The following is a 14264-nucleotide window of genomic DNA, read 5'->3' as shown; positions in this document are numbered from 1 at the left end:
AGTAAGGCATTAGGAAGGCAGCAGCACTAAGAAGACAGAAAAGGCTTGGCCGCTGCTCCCCGCTTCCTTCACTTCACCCTCCAGCTGGGATAAGAACAGCTCAACCCGGCCAGCCAAGCATCCAAATATAATCCAAAGTATTAGAGTTATTTAAAGTCATATTTCTGTTCCAAAACAATAGAGAAGCACAGAGGGGGAGGGAGGATCAGAAGGAGACCGTTGTTCTTTTAAAAGTATGTGACAATAAGCTAGGAAGAAAAAGGTCTGATTGTGCATGGACAAACTCAAAACAAATGGCCTCTGTGAAGAAAACAAGCTGGAATTTGGGCTGAAGTCAAAGCTTTGTTCATGTTTTATTTCTTTTATTAGAAATAAAGCTCAGATACTGGCTTGCTCGTCTTCCTCACACCCTGCATCTCAGCAACCCTCTTGGCCAGAGACTCCTCACGTGAGAGCCTGGGCCTGTGATATTTCTGTAACAGTTACTGGTATGTTGGTGTCATCAGGGATCGCTCTGTGCTCACTATGAGGTAACGGCCTCAAGTACAGTCCAAAGAGATGATGTCAAAGATATGGTGGCCTTGAAACTTCCAGCACATCTAACAGAGCTGCCTGCGTTCACTGGTTGGGATTCTTCTTGACTTGTGAAGAACACATTTGAGCTGGCATGCGGGTGGGGTGTGGGGTGTCACTGTTGTTAAGACCAGGAATTAGTCATCAGTAATGTTGGCTGAGGGACCACACAAGCATTCCAAAGAAACTAATTGCTAACTGAACAGCTCAAAGAAATTAACTGCTTGTTTCTTCCCTCGATTTCTACACAAAATCACTGATTTGTCTTTTTTTCATGGGGCTAACCAATGAGATCTGTGAATAAAATTACTGTAAGCGAAGATTTAGAGAGGTGTCCCTCCACATCACAACTGCCTTAACCATGTGTGTTGTAACAATTCCTGTACTGTTAGGCTCTGTGAGTGTGGCACAGTGACCACTGAAAGACAGCCAGTATTACTGTCAAGAAATACAGAATATTCATTTTTCAGCTAAGTTTAGTCGTGTGCCTTGTAGGGGATCTTTCTGGGCAGGAGATAGTTGTCAAAGACAGTTAGTGCTTCATCAGAGTGTATGGACAACCACAAAGTTAAAAGAACGTAGCGCTGTGACTGCATCACCCAGCCAGCGGTGCTGTGGACTCAGCATGTGCCCTGTGTAGTTTGCAGCACACCTACTCACTAGCAGCGCAGCAGTGTCGTCAGCTGTGGGTTTTGCTTTTCCCCTCTTTGTCCTCCATTATTCTACAGCACAGTGATTCGAAAGCATAAGATAAATTTAGGCAAAGTGTAAAAATGGAAACAGAAATTATACTAATTTTGTATGACAGCTTTGCAGCACTTACCAGTTCTTTCACACAACAAGATCAGAAAATGCTTGCAGGCAAAAGCTGTCTGAAACACTTTTGTGATGACTGCACAGTTAGCACAGGACTTAGAACACAGAAGTGCTGTGTCTTTGTGTACTTGAATTAGGTGAAGGAAAACAGAAGTCAGGGTATGGAAAGGCACAGCAAGCATGGTCACATGCACCCTTGCAAATTACTCAGACTCCTACAAAGGTGTCTCTTTTCCAGGATTAAATAATAACTGAGTGTGAAAATGCGATACAGTCTCTCAAAAGTCCTTAGAATCATAGGGCTCCTATGAGAATGAGAAGCAATGGAATTTTCATTAAGATGAAGGGAAAAAAAAGGAGAAAGGGCATGGTGAAATGGTTCAGCAGTGGGTAACCACGCTTACCCAGCCACTATGGAGGCCTGGCTATTGGAGTTCAAATCCTAGAACCAACACAGAGTTGGAAAGAGAGAACCAGCTCCAAAGAGTTGCCCTCTGAACCTTCACACACACGCTATGACACAGCCACCTGCTACAACACAGAGAGAGAGAGAGAGAGAGAGAGAGAGAGAGAGAGAGAGAGAGAGAGAGAGAGAGAGAGAGAGAAATTATAGAAAAATCAAGAAAACCAGAAAGTGATGAGAAGGTTAATAACAAACCGACAAATTCTGAATGACTTCATGGGGAAAGCTGAAGCTGACCACCTTAGGCTGTGAACAGGCAGCTGACCAACCTGAGTGGCCACTCTTACCTTCTAGGGAAAGCCTCCAGCCCTCTGAGTTCTCCCCCATAGCATGGGTATTGCGGGGGGGGGGGGGGGGGCTATGTGATAATGATCTTCGCAGTCTGTGGAAAAGGGAAAACTTGAGATACTAAATACCCTGAGAAAAGACTAAATGGACAATATGCAAATCCATGCTCTCTGTCTCTGAAAAGTACAAACCACTGTAGGGGATTCAACACTCCCATGCAGGCAAAACACCAACACGTGTAAAGTAAAAATAAATACAGATTTTTTTTAAGGCATGGTGGCACACACCTGTAATCCCAGTACTCTGAGAGGCAGAGGCAGGTGAGGCTCTGTGAGTTCGAGGCCAGCCTGGTCTACAAAACAAGTCCAGGATGGGCAGGGCTACACAGAGAGACCCTGTCTCGAAAACAAACAAACAAAAAGTACAGAACAACAGTTATGATATACGACTATGAGGAGTCCTGAGAATAAGAAGAGAACAAGCACTGGACAGTGAAAAGGAAGCCATCTTTCTCTTTTTTTTAAGGGAGGAGTTTTTACTGCATTTATTGACTGGTGTGTGAGTGTGCATGTGCACATGTGTAGGCAGGCATGTGTGGGTATACGGGAACATGGGGAGGCCAGCAAACAGGTTTGGAAGTTGTTTCTTTCCTTTTACCATGTGGGTTCCATGGTAATTCAGGAGGTCACCTGTATGGCAAGTGCCACCAGCTCCAAAGTAAGTTACTCCTGACATATGGAATAAATGGAATATATTCAAACTTCTGGAAGAGTCAAGAAGCTCAGGCTTGAAGGATTTAAGCATCCCACACTGCATATGTGTGATGCCCTGTGTTCAATCCCTAGAACCCCACTTTAAAACACTCAGTTAGGGACTTCTAGTAAAGAAAATAATTCTACCAGCTAGACATTTCAACAGTGTGTGGTGTATCCTTCCCAATACTGAAATAGAAATTAAGCCACATCTCCCCAAAGTACCTTAAGTGGGCGGGTGGTGTTGTTCTCAGGGGACACAGGTTATTACATGAAAATAACAGTGCCAGGTGTGGGGTACTACCCTCTGATTCATGTTCAGGGAAATCACAGGGGTCACAAAATGATGCAAGCTGCAGCCCTGCTCCTGGTTGCCCACCAGAAATAGATGGTAGCTCCCTTTGGACGATCCCACACAATTGTGTTGCAGGACATGGAGAAGTCAGGCTAGAACTAGCCTGGAAAGTCCCTCCCTGATAGCTAGATCTGTAGTGCTAGAAGGTTCTGTGAAAGGCTGCTGGGGGCAGAAAGGCTATCCTCAGCCTTACCCACCCAGGGAATGCTGTGAGCTACAATCTATCTATTGTATTGACTCTTATGGTGGGTCCCTGGCCACTTTCTGGCTGGACTTGAGGTCTCCTCCTTGGAAGGGAATTCATGCCTGGTTCTGCAAACCCAACCAAAAGCTCAGAGACCCCAGCAGGGAAGCTTTTATTCTTGATTTGCTAAATGCACATAATATCAAACTGCCTCCTGACTATTTACATATTGCCTATAGGTTAGTGCTGCTCTCCGTCTTAGAGAAGCCTCTTTTTGCGTGAGCAATGGTCACTTCGGAGACTCACAACCAAGAACAAGTGACTGTTAAGTGCCCAGCCCTAAATAGGACATCTATGTCCACCCCACACCCCTACCCCCACCCCCAACTCCAAAGTTTTGGGAATATTGGGGAAGAAGGAGCAGAAAGAATGTAAGAGCTGAAAAACGGTGAGGAGTGTTTTGGAGAGCTGTTCTCTGCATCCTGATCACACAGCAGCAGTAGTTACCTGCACGAGACTGGGCCCATCATGGATAGCGATGGTGGAAGAGCTCATGAGGTCCCCACCCTTCCCCGAGGAGTGACAGGCAAGCTAATGGTTCCTGGGTGGGGTCATATTCCTTGTGGTGCATTCCCAGGGAAACTGTGCTTCCTCATAATCCCCCATGCACATTCATGCATGCAGTCCAAGTTAATGCAGTGAGGTGGGGTGCACATGCACACACACCAGAGTAGGGGAGACGCCAGCACAGCCTTTGGCCTTGGCTTCGGCAGTGGTGGCCATGAAGATGGTGGGCATGGAGGCTGGTTTCTGGGGTTCATCCGATAGTTGACTGCTTCCAGCAGTTCTACTTGGAGATCAAGAGGCAATAGAAAGCACACACAGCGTTTGTCCTGTGCCACCTGTCAGACTACACAGCCCACCTGGTGAGGCAGCTGCAGCCTGGAACAACTATTGTCCCTTTCCATGGCCTGGGCCAACTGCCTCTTCCTGAGTCACAGTTTTAATGTCACCTTCTAGGCCAGTTGATGGGAATGGCTGGTGGGATTGGAATGACCTTCCAGCTTTCTACCAGAAGAGAATTAATGAAAAGTCATCAGTATCTCTCACACTTCTACCCGGTGACGGGAGGCTAAGGGTAAAAGGTCTGACTCTTGACAGATCTTGACATCCCTGATGTTGCCAACACAGAAGCGGCTAGACTGAAAAGGAATCCTGCAACATGGGTTTTGTAAATACCTTCACTTCTCCAACAGCTTTACTGTAAAAGTATGCATAAATATTTACATATTTATGAATCATGAACTCTTACGATGATTTATTTCATCAGCATCATCCAAAAAGCCAAACTTTGTTTGAAAAGTCTTTTGTGTAGCTATATCAAACAGGTGATACATTTTATAGTCCAGCTTTTTCTTTTTCACTTTTTAAAAAAAGTTTTATTTATTATGCGTACAGTGTTCTGCCTGCAGGCCAGAAGTAGGCACCAGATCTCATTAGAGATGGTTATGAGCCACCAAGTGGTTGGTGGGAATTGAACTCGGGACCATTGGAAGAGCAGCCAGTGCTCTTAACCTCTGAGCCATCTCTCCTGCCCCAAGTTCAGCTTTTTCAACAGTGCTTTTAAATGTGATTCTAGTTCCCCATTATTCCAACCCCCCTTTTTTCCTGCAAGACAAAACTTTATATCCTTATTTCTGTCTGAAATTATTCTATACTTATGCCTCAGTCCTGGCAATCAAACAAGAAAAGTGTGCTAACTGGCTACATCACTGGAGAGCTCCACTGCTGGGCGTATTTACTATTTTGTAGGAAATGAGAATTCTGTTATATACCTAAGATACCTATGAGCTAGTTCATAGAAAGGAGAAGCTTTAAAAAAAAAAGCATCTGGCCTCATTTTAAGATGCAATGGAGGACCAGGGAGTTAGTGCAGTAATAGAGCACTGCCTTAGCATAATTAGGGCCCTGCATTTGATTCCTAGGACTGCAGAGAGAGAAAACAAAAGCTGAGATAGTTGGCTAAAACTAATTGGGGAGGAGATTATATAGCTTTGTCCAGCGGATTTCTAGACTCTCTAGCACACCTGGGCTCCCGAGAAAAGCCTGCACTCTCTGTTTCTAGAGGGCATCTGAACTGGGGACTTTCAGACTAGAAGACCTGCCTTGCAGGTGCCCTCTAGAAACACTTGTGGTGAGGTCCTGCTTTGGTCTGTGATGGTGGGCTGATAGAGTTCCCTGCTGATCATGTATCTGCTCTGGACCCGCTTTCTGCACCTTCTGTTTCGCATCACCATTAGTGAAGCACCACCAGAACATCTCAACACCGCGGGACTCATCAGTGCCAGGCTCATTACAGCCAATAGGATGGCAGAGCCGGCCTCCTTAGCTCAATATACTGAATACAGGAACCTGAACAAGCAGACACTGGGGCCTGTGGTGCCTGGGGACAGATTAGAGGAACAGTAGTTTTGCTTGTAGCTCCAAGCAAAAAATAGGCTTTGGTCAGCTTCTAGCTCTGCTCTCCAGTGACCAGGAAGACAGAAGAAGTCGAGGTCTCTGATTTGGGCAAGCCCTCCTCTGAGAAATGCACATCACACTGTCTGTTGCAGAAGACTATAGTGAGGCAGTGAGCATTGGAAACCAAACCACTATACACACGGAGACTTAACCTTGTCTTTGCCTCAGATCCAGCCCAGCTTCTTCCGTTCTGATCATTTGTGCAAGTCTGTGAGACTTAAACATGAAACGAAAATCCCAATTATTCACTTTAAACTGCACTTTCCAGGGACTGGCAGGGGCAGGAGAGTCACATGGAGCTCTCAGGGAGGGAGAAATAGAAGAGATTTCATGGGTGGACTAGAGCCAGGGGGAAGGAGAACTGGAACAGAAGGATAAAGTGGGAAGGGAGAGGGAGATGTGATTGTGGGAGGGAGGGAAGAAGGGGAGAGACAGCCAGAACTGCAGGGCATTTGAGGGGAGGTGTGGAAACCTAGCGCAGTGAAAGCTTCTTATAATATACCAAGGTGGTCCCAGTGAAGTGTGCAAATAAGGAGGAGGATGGCACCCCAACTGGCCACCTCTTGTCACAAACAAAGCTTCTAGTGCCAGGACTGGGTTTCATACACTTGAGTTGTTGGCTGAAAGGGTCCAGTGAAAATCCCCAAACAACCTAGGCTGTTGCCAAGACAACAGGTTGCTTTCCATAAACTGAGAGCAAGCCCCACAGCTGAAGGCAACTCACCCACACACTTCATTCAACATGGAGAGGCCGAGCTGGTGCCTACAGGGAACATTCACCCTCTGGTTCTAGTGTCTTTGACATGGAAAGCTACTCTGTAGGCCACCAAAAAGAACAGTATAAACACCAACCCAACCACAAAACCTTAGATCTACAATTGGTTATGTCTGCAAAATATGCTAGAGCAATGGTGGCATAGACCCTGTGGGTGTAACCAACCAAAACCCTAATTTGACTTAAGGCCCACTTCATGAGCTAGAACCCTTACCTGACACTGCTCAGGTGACCAAGAACCAGAGACTAGATAACCCAGAGACCAAGGGTAAAACCAAAAACTACTGGCCTAAAATAAATAAATAAATAAATAACATTCTTTCTATTAATTTTCTTGGAGAGGTAATGGATTTTATTTTCTTTATATGCTCCCCCAATAAATTATTGAGGGTTTTTGTTGTTGTGGTGGTGGTGGTGGTGGTTGTTGTTGTGGTGGTGGTGGTGGTGGTGGTGATGGTGGTTGTTTTAAGAAAAAAAGATATTTAAGTATAAAGAGGACTTTTTGGGGAAACAAAAGGGTTTGGTAGGAGGGAACATGAAAGGATTATGGGCTAGGGAAACATAATGTAAATTTTTATATGTATGAAATTGTAAAATAATAAATTAACAAAAAAGAAGAAAACAATAAATCCTAATTAAAAACAGAAGGCACATTAGAAATCTTTTCTATTGTAGTCAAGACACCAGTTTACAAATATTTTATTCCTAACACTTAGCACAGCGCTTGGCACACTCTATCCACTAGCCAAACAGAACTGCCGGGCTCCTGAGCCCCACGCATTTGCAAATTGTATTCCACCACGTCCTAAGATTCTTCTTACCGCCCTACAGTCAGTGAATGATGTATTTTTCACCCGTCATTCTGTTCAAAACATCTGCTTTCTTCACTTATTCCTTTGAATCACTCTGTATTTTGTATCTACCAACAACAACAAATGAATCGGATGCCGGCAAGTCCATGAGATCATGGCTTCACTGACTTCTACAAATTGGAACCATCTCAAATATTACAGCGCATTTGTTGTAGTGTTCGGTGGGTGATCACACGGCAGTGTAATTTAAGTACTCACTTCTAAATGGGTAAAACTTAGACTTCAAACCACAACACAAGACTTAAACTAAGAGATGTATATTCATAATTAAGCCTTTTTTTTTTAAATCACAAGACTTTCAATTTCTAAAGTGACCGACACAGCTGGATTCTTAAGAGACTAAGTCGGCCGTTTGTTTCATTCACTATTCAAATTCTTCTCTTCATAGTTAGGGCATCTCTGCTAACCACGACGAGAGGTAATGTCTGCAGCTCCCGTCATTATGAAATATGACAACCTTTTATATTAAACGAAGCAGAGCCCAAATTCTCCACAGTGGTCTGACTGTGCTTCTTATGAACTGAATGCTGCGGATGTAACCGCTGCCCGGCTGAAGAAAGTCTCCCTCTTGCATGCCTAGTCCGGAATGCCAATGACCTAACCTGAATTGCAGCCATTCACAGAGACAGCGCTGTCTTTAAGGGCAAGGCCCTGGTAGTTCGCGATGTGCCTCGGTGGTTTCAAACCCACGATGGCTTCTTCAGCGGTGAACATTTCGTTTACCTGGGCTCACACCCCTTGCCTTTTACTTGGACAGACCTGGCAGCTCAATAAGTCAGAACTGCCAACTCTTGCATGGTTTCTTCCCAAACCATCAATGCCCCTGGCAATAGAAGGAGACCAGACCTTGCTTTGCCCCGTGTCACCCTCGAAGATGATGAATCTTTCATTGCGCCGTGGCCAAGGATGACGCTCCCCCAGCAAATGTAAACCCAGTGGCAGCTTTCCGCCAGCTGTAGCTTGGAGAGTCACATTTACACCCGGTGTGGCACATTTCCTCCACTGGCTGCTTAAGCCAGTAGCTTCTAAACGTCTGACGCCAAGAGCCTGCCCAGTCAGTTAAAAAAAAAATGCCTTTTCTCTTTGGTTTTCCAGCACTCGCTCTTCCTTTCCGTGTCAGCATTGGTACCATATCAATAAAGTCATCACACCTCAGGGAGGAAGAGACAGCTTGCCTCCCAAAGTGCAGCATGTTTTTCTAAGGAGATGTTCAGTCATAACCAAAGAAGAAATCATAAAAACCCAGGTGGTGTGGACAAGCCAATAAACTTGAGTGGTTCTAAGAGCTGTGTATACTTCAAGCTAAAAGGTAGCTAGACCAGAGCTGAGAAGATTAAGAACATAACTGCGTGTACTTAAGTCTTCTTTTAAAGAGGTTTTTTTTTTCAGTAGGGTGATGGTGACATGTGCCTTTAATCCCAGCACTCGGGAGGCAGAGGCAGAGGCAGAGGCAGAGGCAGGCAGATCTTGATGCCAGCTTGGTCTACAGACTGATTCCAGGGAGCCAGGGCTACACATAGAGAAATCCTGTCTCGAAAAACAAACAAAAAAAGAGTTGTTTTTTGTTTATTTAAGAAACTGTTCACTTTAAGAAACACTAGTAATAAAACATTTATTTTCTTGATTCTTAATCAGCAGAAAATATTTTCAATGAACACAGTATCTCACCATCTATAAAAACTAATTTTTAAAGATAATTAGCTGTAGACAAAGGCAGGCAGATCACTGTGAGTTTGAGGCCAACCTGGTCTACAAAGCAAGTCCAGGACACCCAAGGCTACCCAGAGAAACCCTGCCTCGAAAAACAAAACAGAAAAATAGTTCTAATTATGATTAGTTACTAGTTATAACTAATTATTTTTATTAGCTAATAATTCTAATAGAAAACTATTTTTTCTCACCTCAGAATTTTAGATAAAGTCAAAGTCACCTAAACTGCATGGGAGGACCTGGTCTCCAATGGCCGACCACAGGTGAGGAGAGACAGCACTATCCACCAGTGTGCTTATACAGATGAGATTTACTTCCAACCTGAGATGGTTTTAAATGCTACTGGACATGATGAAAGACAGCAGCTAATTGTCCAAGGAAGAATGAAGACTGGCTTTCGAAGATGAATGGTGAGGACAGGAAGAGCTATGGTTCTGTTCTGTCTCTATCTCAGGCACCAGTTTGATCTGGGAAACTAAACAGGCAGTTCCTCTTCGGCTTAGCATCTCCAGGGCGGACCCTCACCAGAAAGCCCGACTGAAGTGCCATCTGAAAAGACTGCCCTTAAACCTATAAACACATCGGACCTCCTCTCCTATTCTTTGAAGACTAAGCCCTTGAAAAAACAAACCAAGTGTCAATAGGAGAAAAATGGAACTCCCTCAGGACTCCTCAGGGCATTTTTCAAACAGAAGTAAACAGAGGGGTGATGGCAAACCATTGCTGCAGAGAGCCATTCTCTGCAGTGAGAGAAAACACCTGTGCGATTTTACTTCGAAGACAACAAGCCAGGCGCTAAGTCACTTTGAAATATCTATTGTAATTCAACTTTCAGAGAAGTTAAATTTCCGTTAACCTGGATGGTGAGTGTCCAGCCTGGAGTTTATCTCCTCCCAGCTTTCGTCAGCTGTTAAGTCCTGTTCATCCTCAGAGTCCTTCCCCAAACCATCCCAACCACCTCTACTAACTGATCAGTTTCTGCCTGATATCCACTCTTTTACTATGAGTCCCAATTACGGGCTTGTACAGTATAAATGAGAAAACAAATAGAGCCCTTTAAACTAAATGCTGGGAGCCACCAAGATGCCTTTGCAGGTAAGGACACTCGTCACCAAGCCTGACAACCTACTTTGATTCCAGGATCCACATGGTAGAAAGAGAGAACCAACTCCTGCTACCACAATACATAAACAGATGCAAATTAATAATTTAAATAAATGATGGGCTGGGGTACAGCTCAGGATAGCACATGTACAAGGCTCTGGGTTCTTTTCCTAGACAATGGAAAGGCTAACAATGTTACAGTGTGTGGTTAGCCTGCAAATGACCCTGGGTTCAATTCCCAGCACTGAGAGTACACTGATCAACTAAATATCTATGTAAGCCTGGATAAATATAGTTGATTAAACTCAAAGTGGGTAGGATAGGGTGCCAACAAAATTCTAATAACAGTAATTATTTTGCTGTGGCAGAAATTCTGAGACTTACTCCCAGGTTTAACTTAAATGCTAAAGTCATTAGCATTTAGGGCTCCCTATAAATATCAGTGGAATATAGAATTTTCTTCACAATGGCATGATAAGAAGTTAGAAACTGTTACTTCAAGTTAAAATATATACATTTCTGTGAATTTAAAAAAAAATAGCTTCCAACCCAAGTTGGTCCAGGTTTTCAGTCCTACAGAGGACTCTAACTAAGCCTGGAATTTCTCAACATTTAGAAACTGAACCACAAATGCTATTCCTAGCTTGTGTAACCATTTCCCCAATTTTATTTGGGCCCCTCCAAAGGTATTATTCGTCCCAAATCAGCTGGAAAACCTTAAGAGAATGAAGCCCCACTTCCTTTAAGGGGAGTCGAGTAGGTTTTTGGTTGCTTTCTTGGGCTATAGAGGGTTATTTTCAATGGGAGTTGGTTATAAGTTATTATTGGTCTTATTTAGAGAGAAAACAAGATTGGACTCAGGAATGTCTCTCTTTTCTTTTATCTTCCATTCTTAGGTTTGGAGAGAGGAGTTGAAAAGAAAGAAGGAGGAATATAAAAATATATAGGGAAGATAGAACAAAAAGTAGATTAGTAAATCTACTCCTCAAATTAATGCTTTAATTGTCACTCACAAGGTTATTTTTAATCCATTGGTATAGAATTTTGTATATAGACACAAAATAAGTTTAATTTTAGATATAGTGGTATAGAATTCAAATGTAAGATTATTCTTCATACACATTATATATATTTCTACTCTAATATGAGATATTAAACCCGTATAACTCAATTATAATGCAAGGTTTACTTACCATACTTTTAAAGTGCTATTGCAGGCTGTTTAGGATAAATAAGTTATACAAGTTAACTGTTAGTTGATCAAATCATGGTCATGTCAATTACTAGTCTATTTTTATCACAAGAATATACATACATCTTAGGTGCAACAGACAGATATGATTCTATAGAAAAATAAGGAAAAATAGTTAGATAAGGCCTTCAAAACCTCAGAGACATACAGACTACAGCATTTTTAAAATGTTTTCGTTGTTTTAAAGATTCATTGACAATGAAACAGGTTAACTCCTGGCAACACCCAGCCTACCTCAAAAAAGATGATGAGCATCAAAGAATCTCCTTACAGAGATGGCTTCAAATGTGACAAACAAGCCACTGGGCAAAATGTCCTCGTTTCTGCCACAGACAAAATTCTGCTTAGAAAAGGGCAACCTTGGATGAAGGCAGAGTCGATGGCCAAACTCTGCCAAGACAGAGTAAGCAAGTCCTCAAAAGTTCCTGCCTCAAAAATATGTCTGTCAGAGATATTGGGCTGAAGATGACACTCCAACATTATAGAGAGTTTTAGGTGACTGCTCAAGAAGTAAACTGTTTCTGTCATCTTCTCAATTGGGAAGCTGCTAACCTGCACCCCCTGTATACTCAGATAATTAAGTTTATTCCTTCTCAAGTCTTTGATGTGGCTGAAAACCAGATAGATTAGCTTTAGGAGTTAAGATATTTTTAGGTGAAATTGATGACAAGATGTGATAGATATTGATTTACATTCCGAATTTTAGACTCACCAAGATAGGAAAGATGTTTTCTTCAAGGCTGCCAAATATAAATAGCCAAAATACTAAGAATGTAATATTTAAGCCAGGTGTGGTGGCACATGTCTTTAATCTCAACACTTGAGAGGCAGAGGCAGGCGGATTGATGTGAGTTCAAGGCCAGCCTGGTCTACAAAGTGAGCCTAGGACAGCCAAGTCTATACAGAGAAACCCTGTCTCAAAAAAACAAAACAAAACAAAAAGAATGTAACATTTATATAATTCCTGATTGTTTCATGGTTCTTCTTGCTGTAGGTAGTTTATTGTATATACTGTAATAATATAAATGTATATGTAAAAAAAATAAAATATTTAATAATAAAAAATAAAATTCATTCTGCATCAAAAAAAAAAACCCAAAACAGACTTCACAGGGTATAGAACCACAGGCCTTTAATCCCAGTACTTGGGAACAGAGATGTGTGGCTGTCTGTGAATTCAAGACCAGCCTGGTCTACACAGAGACTTTAAGGACATTTAGTTATTCCTTCTACTTTTTTTTTCTTTGATGAACTAATTTACACTCATCTTTTTCTTAACATAAGTCAGACACTGAAAAACCCCAAAAGGAAGAGACATTGATTTGAGGGGAAAGGAGAGTATTTGCACATTACCTCAAAACGCCCCCAAATATGCAACTTCCCCACAGGACAGCTCAGACCCCTCAGTGGGCAGAAACAGCACCTGGGAGGTGGGTACATCAGAAAAAGCCACCCAGCCTTTCCAGCATGGAAAGAACAGTGTGGTCAAAGACTGAGCCTGGAGACACCAATAGACTGTGATGAGATTGTAGAGGGGACAATGCCAAGCTGAAATGACAGCCAGCTCTCTCGGTGTTTGTATAGTGCCACATTCATCTGAGGAGGTGAAAGAAACCCTTCCAAGCTGGATCCCAGACAGAAGGGAGCCCAGTTTACACGCCCCTCTCTGCCAAGGACAGAAGGCTCTTCTTTGCCTATAAATCAAACGGCTGTCAGGCCCACTGATGACATCATACCTTGATGAGTTAAAAAAATAAATCAAATTCTAGAAGGTTTTGTCTTGTTTGTTTCATAGTAGGAAATATATTCAAAGCTCATCTTACAGCAATGTCTAAAAATGAGTGCTATTTTTGAAGAAAAATAACTAAAGAAAAATGTTGTGTAATTGATAATGAACTTGGGGCAATCAAATTGCTTCACAATTTACAAAGCACCCCTGCCTCCATTTTTGACAAATTTGCCTTTCAAATCATATTAACTATCAATTATTGAGATGCCACAAAGGTGAAGACAGTACTGTCAAGATTGGTTACAACAGAGGTCTGTTCTAAGAACTATACAGTTGGGTAACTCCTTATTGTCCTAACAGCACATACAGAGGGCTTATCTGAAGCTGGCCTCTTGATTCAGACACAGAAAACAAGACGTATAGAGGATTGCTGCCATAAAAGATATGGCAACTTAAACATCTCTCTCTCTCTCTCTCTCTCTCTCTCTCTCTCTCTCTCTCTCTCTCTCTCATCATCATCATCATCATCATCCATGGGCCATCATTGTAATGTGATTCACAGTTGCCTAAGGTGTTACGGAGCACGTGACTCCAGTGCTTGGGCGTACAGGCAAAAACCGTAAAATAAGACTGACTCTTACGAAATGTCACCATCCTATTTCTCAACTGGACCCTAAACTTAGCCACTGCTTTTCTGCCTCAGCATCCTTGTTTCACTCCACTTCCCTCACCTGACGTCTCCCACCATCACTTTCTTCATCTTTAGAAATCTTACTCACCTTCCCACAACTTGTTCAAGTACTTTCTCTCCCTCTTTCCCTACTATGCCCTAGCTGTGTGCTGTGCTGTGTTGTGTTGTGTTGTGTTGTGT

The 14264-nt window shown here is 42.8% G+C and overlaps 1 protein-coding gene across 5 annotated transcripts in view; it reads right to left on the bottom strand.

Annotated features, from left to right (window-relative positions):
- The window catches only part of FILIP1 (filamin A interacting protein 1), a 187881-nt gene that overhangs the window by 109221 nt on the left and 64396 nt on the right, over positions 1-14264 (bottom strand). Inside the window, exon 1 of one of the 5 annotated variants that reach the window (XM_084754260.1) lies at positions 2140-2162. The exons of the other annotated variants lie outside the window; for them this stretch is intronic. The gene's annotated coding sequence lies outside the window, so the exon portion shown is untranslated. Of the gene's footprint in view, positions 1-2139; positions 2163-14264 lie in introns of those variants that run through there. 5 annotated transcript variants of the gene reach the window in all.

The sequence above is a fragment of the Acomys minous genome (genome assembly GCF_964271855.1).
Source record: "Acomys minous genome assembly, chromosome: 13".
Taxonomy (NCBI): Eukaryota; Metazoa; Chordata; class Mammalia; order Rodentia; family Muridae; genus Acomys; species Acomys minous.
The sequence above is the reverse complement of the archived record's forward strand: the minus strand, read 5'-3'. Positions and strand labels throughout refer to the sequence as shown.